Genomic DNA, 7,155 nt, shown 5'->3' on the forward strand with positions numbered 1-7,155 from the left:
CATGGACATTTCAAATTCACTTTGCATGAGGTTTGAGAAAAACTTGCAAAGTGATTCGTTAGTTGAACCAAATATTATGTCATCGACGTAAACTACTTTGCATCGATGCAAGATGTGTGTGCATCGATGCAAACCTTAAAGAATGGCTTAAAATCACTTCAAAATACTTAGGATTGATCTCAAACTTGTTGGAGTCAATTCCTATGCTTTTATACCTTTGAAAACAAGTTTTTAAACCATTTGGCTAGCATCGAATTGCAAGATGTGCATCAAAACATTTTGGGAGTGTGTGTTGAGAGATTTTAGCAATTGGTTCTTAACAAGAAGTTACCTAAGTCCTAAGACACTATACTTGTCTTCAAATGTTGTGGACTTGAGTTTCTTGTTGTTGTTGTGTTGCTTTCAACTCTTCATTCCTCAATGTTGAATGTTGGTTGATCTTTCAACGTGCTTGTTCATTCAAGTTGTTTGTTGGTTTGTCTTTCATGTCGTTTGTTGGTTTGTCATTCATCAAAACCTACGAATACAAACTTCGCATACAAGCAACATGATTTACACCCCGTACATATTTCGGGTCGGGTCTGGGTCACATTAAATCCGGTCTCACCCGGCTCATTAACACCCCTAATGTATGGCACAAAAGATTTATAAAATCAAAGTACTTTCACAAAAAAAGGCCTAGGTTAACAAAAGTCTCTAATTAAGAAGATCAACGTATCTATAGATAAAAAAAAATCAAATAATAAGATATTTAGTGATTATTTCTATATCAAAATATCTAACTTATCATTAACAATTAATTTTAATATTCGTTATCTAAAATTTGATACAACTTAACGTCTATATTTTTATATTTAATTAGGTGTTAAGTCTGTTGCACAGATACAAATATCTAATTTCTATACTTGTTATTTAAAGATAATATTTTTTCTCTCTATGTATATAAAAATATAATTACATATTAGCATAAAAAAATTATATTGATAGTTATAAAATTAATTCAAAATTATTTTTTTAAAAACAATTGAATTTTGATTCTAACTTTTAATTATAACATTAGTATTCTCTCCAAATTATATGTAATAAATATTTGAAAATATTTGAGAGAACTCCTTAATTTTGGAGGAAAAGAATTTATTTCAATTACAATGAGGGAGTGACATGTGGCACCTTTTTGTTGTAAAATTAGTATGGAGGAGGGGAGAACTCTTTAATTTTTGAGGGAACGATTTAAGTTCAATTGCAACGATGGAGACATGGAGTGACATGTGACACATTTTGGTTGTAAAATTAGCATGAAGGAAGAAAGAATTCTTTAATGGAAAAGTCTAGGGGGCCAGCAACTTTGTTAAATTTTGGCCAGTATGTAACCAGCAAAGAAAAGTGAGTTATTGGATGAAATATCACACCAATCTCACACCATTAAAACCATCATTGATGGCTATTTGATGGCTACAAATCACCAAAAATTCCTGGCCCTCTGGCATTCCTCTTCTTTAATTTTGGAGAAAAATATTTAATTTCAATTACAACGACGGACTGACATGCAGAGCATATTTGGGTTGTAAAATTAGAAATCTATAATAGATAACAGATTTTTTTTTTGTTACATTTCATTCATAAGGCCTTCAACTATATATTCTTCATACAATAACATCTCATCACTTTTTTGTTGTCCGACCCAGTCATTGCAAGGTCATCCATTCATCAAATTAAAACCAAACGGAGCCATCCCATGACCCAGCGTAGGAGGCTCGGCTCCGTGGTGGACATCCCTTGCTCCACTCAATTCCACGCTGCACCACACTCATGGCTCACGAACACATGTTGCTGCTGTGTTCTTTCAATCAAAAATCTGTACATCTGTACACATTCAGAATCTGTACATTATAACTGCCCTTATTGAATTAGTACTCATAGCGAGATTACATATTTTCATTACAGAGATGACTGTCTTAGAGGCACAATGGCCAAGTCTATGGTGCCAGAGATTGTATAAACTGGATTGAGTATTTAAAGCTAAAGGAACATGATTACTATGACGAGATATGTATGAAACAACATTAAATGTAGGTATTTGAGGCTGAGAATTAGCAGCGAGAACAGCAACATTGTCAAATTCATATACTCCATTGAGTTTAGAAAACTTATATTTGAAATGATGATCAAACATTATTAAAATATATATTAGGAAATTAAAAATATTATTGAAAGCTTACTTAATTAATTTCCAATTGGTTGGTTAATGATTTTTGTTCAAGTGTGCAGAAAGCAAATTAGTTTTCTATTGGGCCAAAGCTACACAAGCCCAAATAGATCGTTAAAGAAAATTTAGCATTGGGCAAAATTAATTCTAATATTAATGACTGAATATTGAAAAAGAAAGATATCCAAAGTGGCCCAAATCACAAGCCCATAATAAAATCAAAATTGATGAATCAAAGAAAAGAACCCAAGGACTTCAAAGCATGCTTCGGTTACATAGAATCCAAATCTCAACTCAATTGACTTCATTCCTCAAGTAACCAAAAGCCTAACACGTGACTCCATGTCTTAGTAACTGAAAGTAAAAATTCAATTTGATTTAATTACATTGAAAGTTGTAGACATTACTTTTGATCTTTGAAAATGGAAGTGAGATTTCAATTGAGTTTAATGTGCTTTGAATGCTTCCTTTGGAAGTTTTCTCTCTCTTCTCTCTCCTTTCTTTTGCTTTCAGTCATGTCCATAAACAGAGAAGAAGATAGAAGAAGCTATCAGAAGAAAAAGGCTATTGAATATCTTTACTACAAAAGAAATATTTTGGAAGATGGCTTCAAGATTTTGATCCCAAGAAAATAAACAATCTGCCTCAGTGAAGAAGCAAATCTAAGTTGAAAAAGTTTAGTTTCATTTTTGTTCATCAAAGAAGAAAGATAGCCGCTGTGCTACACGTAGGAAGAAGCAAAAATGGAAGGCAAGAAGCTGTCCTATGTTAGGACCTCATCAAGGGTCCAAATTCTTTCTTGGAGCCAAAGACAAGATCAAGGGTTCAGATTAAAGGAGCTTGATGAAAAAGGTTGAGAAAGATGAGGTAAGCTTGCATGCATCAGCCTCGGTTCTCTCATCTCTCTTTGTTGAAGCCGATGCTACTCGTTGGTAGGAGAAGAAGTTGCTGGGTTAGGGTTTCAACCTTGGAAGTTTCTCCTTCTATATTAAGGGTGAATGGCCAAGGGTTGAGATCAAGGAGAGAAAGTGAAAGCACATAGTTTTCATAGCTACCCAAGCTTTTTGAGTTCTTCTCTTTTAATGTTGTTCATTTTGTTTTCTTTTTCTTAGTATTATCTGTCTGAGTCTCATGGTAAAAGGCAAACATAGTGAGGTTTGTAAGAAAAAGGCAGTGTGTAATATTAGAGAAAAAGCCATAGATGTCACAGAGTTTCTTTGTACATCTATCTGTTGTGTTTCATGATCCTATGGGGATTCTCTTACAAGTTGGGTTAGTACTTTGCAGTTGAAAGCTAGGTTTTGAGTTCTAGTCAAATTCAGATTGGGTGTAGAATCTGGATTTGTCCCAGATAGGAATGAGTAGTTCCTAGGAAGAAATTGGTGTTTGTAATGTTGTGATAACATGGTGAAATTCCATCATTGTTGTAATGGAGACTGGATGTTGGCCACATTGCACCTAGTGGCTGAACCAAGATATATTTGGTGTTAATGCTTCTTCTCTATTCCTTTTTCTGTTTCTGTTAATCAGGAAACAAAAACAAAAGTGTCTTTCAACTCGACACGAGACAAAACCAGAAATATCTCCTAAAATTTGGTTGAAAAATCAGAAATTAAAATTCAGCAAAAATGTGCTAAGATTTAACACCCCATTCTCTTAGCCACTTATTACTATCATACTCCATTCTTAGATGTCCCTTCTCCTTGGTAACCTGAGATTTGACAAAACAAGAATGAGCATGAAATTCAAAGAAACAAGAATTATCTTGTGAAAATTTTTGCACACTAAGCAGGTTTCTTGTAATGTCAGGCACATGCAACAATTGATCAAGTATAAAACGTTTATGTGAATTAAGATTAACAAGATATGTTTGACCAGTGGAAGAAATATCATTATCTGTACCATTACCTAACAAGATTCTATCTGATCCTTGATAATCTGAAGACTGAATGAAATTGTGAGCATTATATATAATGGGAAGCGGTTTACGTATACCGTTGTACTTTAATAGAACATTGTTGTTCTCATCATTTCAACTAATAAGATTTGTAATAAAATATAACAAAGGATGAGATGAAAGGGAGAATTTTATAGGTGAAATTGTTTGTTTGAAGAGCATAATAGAAAAGCAACTTGCACTTTCCTTCACACATATAATGAGAGATAAAGTTACTGTCTTGTCCTTTAATAAATGACCATTTGCACCCATAAAAAATGGAAACGCTGACATATGTACCCACATTAGATCGAAACAAAACTTGTATCCACACAAGATGCCCTCCGTGTGACAAAAGTACCCTACGTGGCACTCCAACCCTCTAAAGACAGGGTACTTTTGTCACACGGAGGACATCTTACGTAGGTACAAATTTAGTTTCGATTTAATGTGGGTACATATGTCAGCGTTTTCATCTTTTATGGGTACAAATGGTTATTTATTTATGCTTTAACCAATTTGTGTTAGAAAGAGCTTAACGTTGTGATGGATTAATGGATTAATATGAGTGGGTCTCTTTTCCACTAGCATTTTTGTTACAAAATAATTATTATTTTATTTAGATTTTTAATATAATTGAAATAGTATTTAATGAAATATTTTTATTTAATAAAATGTTACACACACATATTATTTCAATATTCAAATTTTATTTTTACCAAAATATTTTAGATGCAACCATAAAAATATATGTTTTTTTTTTTGTGTTTTTTGGTGACTGAACATAACACAAAGAAAAAAGACCTAAGAAAAAGAGTAGTACTCCTCTCTAATAATAATGTCTAAATTATTAGGAGGCAGTAACCACTCTAGATACACCTGCTTGTTTAAAACAGCAGTCTTAGCCATTAAATCAGCCGCTTTGTTTGTTGTTCGCTGGATGAGCACTAAAGTAGCTGTCCAATTGCGCTGGAGCATCTCTTTGATTTTGTCAAGCAGACCAGAGTCATTCCTAATCATGCTGGTTGTGCCTCGCGAAACAAGAAGAAACGCATCAAGATTATCAGTTTCACATATGACCTCTTTGCACTCGCAATCCCAAGCCATAACAAGCCCTCTCCAAATAGCATGAAGCTCACAACAGAGAACACTAGAAAGAGGTATACTAGCAGAACAACCTTTTATCCAAATTCCCATGCTGTCTCTAATAATACATCCAAAGCCATCTAATTGCTCATTTTCAAAAACGCTTGCATCGCAGTTCACTTTACAGACATTCATTAGAGGTGGTTCCCAGTTATATTTCAAAGAAGAAGGAATAATATGTTTTTGGTTGATAACAACATTAGAGAAATCTCGAGCAGCATGTTTAACTAAGTGAACAATTTTCTCCTTACTCCATGAATCATCTTGGTGGAAGATGTCATTGTTCCTATCCCTCCAAATCCACCAAAAGGCCGCTGCAAAGAGAAACTCATTTTTATTGAGATTAGAACGAATCCAAGACACAAATTCCAAACTAGAGTCCTCAGCGGTCATTCCCAAATTTAAGCTAATCCAAATCTGACGAGCTTTTTGGCAAGTCCTAAAGTAGTGGTTAATATCCTCTAGAGCAAGATAACATCTCTGACAAAAATCAGAAGTAGAAATACCTCTTTGAAATCGGTAACTAGCTGTGGAAACTCCGTTGTTGAGGCAAAGCCAGAGCAGACACTTTATCTTCTCCGGTATTCTCAAGCGCCAAAGCCAAAGCCAATTTTCATTATTATTCCAGCCAAATTTCTTCTTCAATAGCCATTCATACCCGCTTTTAGTCGAGTAGGTGAGAGTATTTAAGTTTGTCCAAAACCAACCTGTTTTATCTCCTGCCTGCTTGATAGGATCAAAGAGCATCAAATCAAGTTTAACTTCTTCCGGAATCATTGTGCAAAGAATATCCCACCACCAATGCCCATGGTGCCAGACATCTTCTAACTTCAAGTGAGAATCAGAAATGTGCACAAAAGGAACCAAAGGAGCTAGCGTTCCACATGGTCGCCAAGCATGATACCAAAAGGATTGAGACATCCTGCCTGTACACCAATCAAAACCATCACGAAGCTTTTCTATTGTCTTATAAATCGCTCGCCAAGTGCTTGAAACATTATTAGAAAATTTGGGTGAAAAGCAAGAACTCCCAGATAAATATTTTGCCAACATAATTCTTACCCAAAGCTTATCTTTATTATGCAATAATTTCCAAACAAGCTTTCCGAGTAAAGCAAAATTTACACATTGAGTATCTCTAATTCCCAATCCTCCATATTTTCTTGGAGTGACAACTTTGCTCCACTTGACTAAATTTAAGCAACGCTCCCCCACCTTTCCCTTCCACAAGAATTGTCTAAGCACAGAATCAATCTTTTGACAAACCGAAGTAGGAAAAAGAGTCACTTGCATCTGATAAATAGGAAGAGAAGAAGCAACAGATTTAATTAAGCAAAGCCTGCCTGCTCTGTTAAGGAGCCGACCTTTCCAACTAGCCAGCCTATTCTTGATCTTCTCTAAAGAGTCCGAAAAAATAGATCTAGCAGCTCGAGAATGATTAAGGTTCACCCCCAAGTATTTGCCTAGGTCACTAGTAAAAGGAATATGAGAAACACCAGACAACATTTCCTTCCTTCTATTAGAGATATTTCTAGAACAAATAGCTTTAGATTTTTCAATGTTAACCTTCATACCTGAAGTTTTACAGAACAACTCCAAGGTGTGCACAACATTCTGAACTTGACTTTTCTTCGCTTTACAAAAAAGGAGGAGGTCATCTGCAAACATCAAGTGAGAAACTCTAGGTCCCCCTCTAGAAACAGCCACACCATCCTAAATACCCTCGTCAACTTGTTTGGAAATGAAGCACGCCAATCTCTCCATACACAAAACAAATAAATAAGGAGAAATTGGATCTCCTTGCCTGAGCCCTCTGCGAGGTTGGAAGCTGTCCAATCTATTCCCATTCCAAAGGATGGAAAGATTT

This window comes from Arachis ipaensis, chromosome B05, assembly GCF_000816755.2.
Source record: "Arachis ipaensis cultivar K30076 chromosome B05, Araip1.1, whole genome shotgun sequence".
In the NCBI taxonomy this organism is placed as follows: Eukaryota; Viridiplantae; Streptophyta; class Magnoliopsida; order Fabales; family Fabaceae; genus Arachis; species Arachis ipaensis.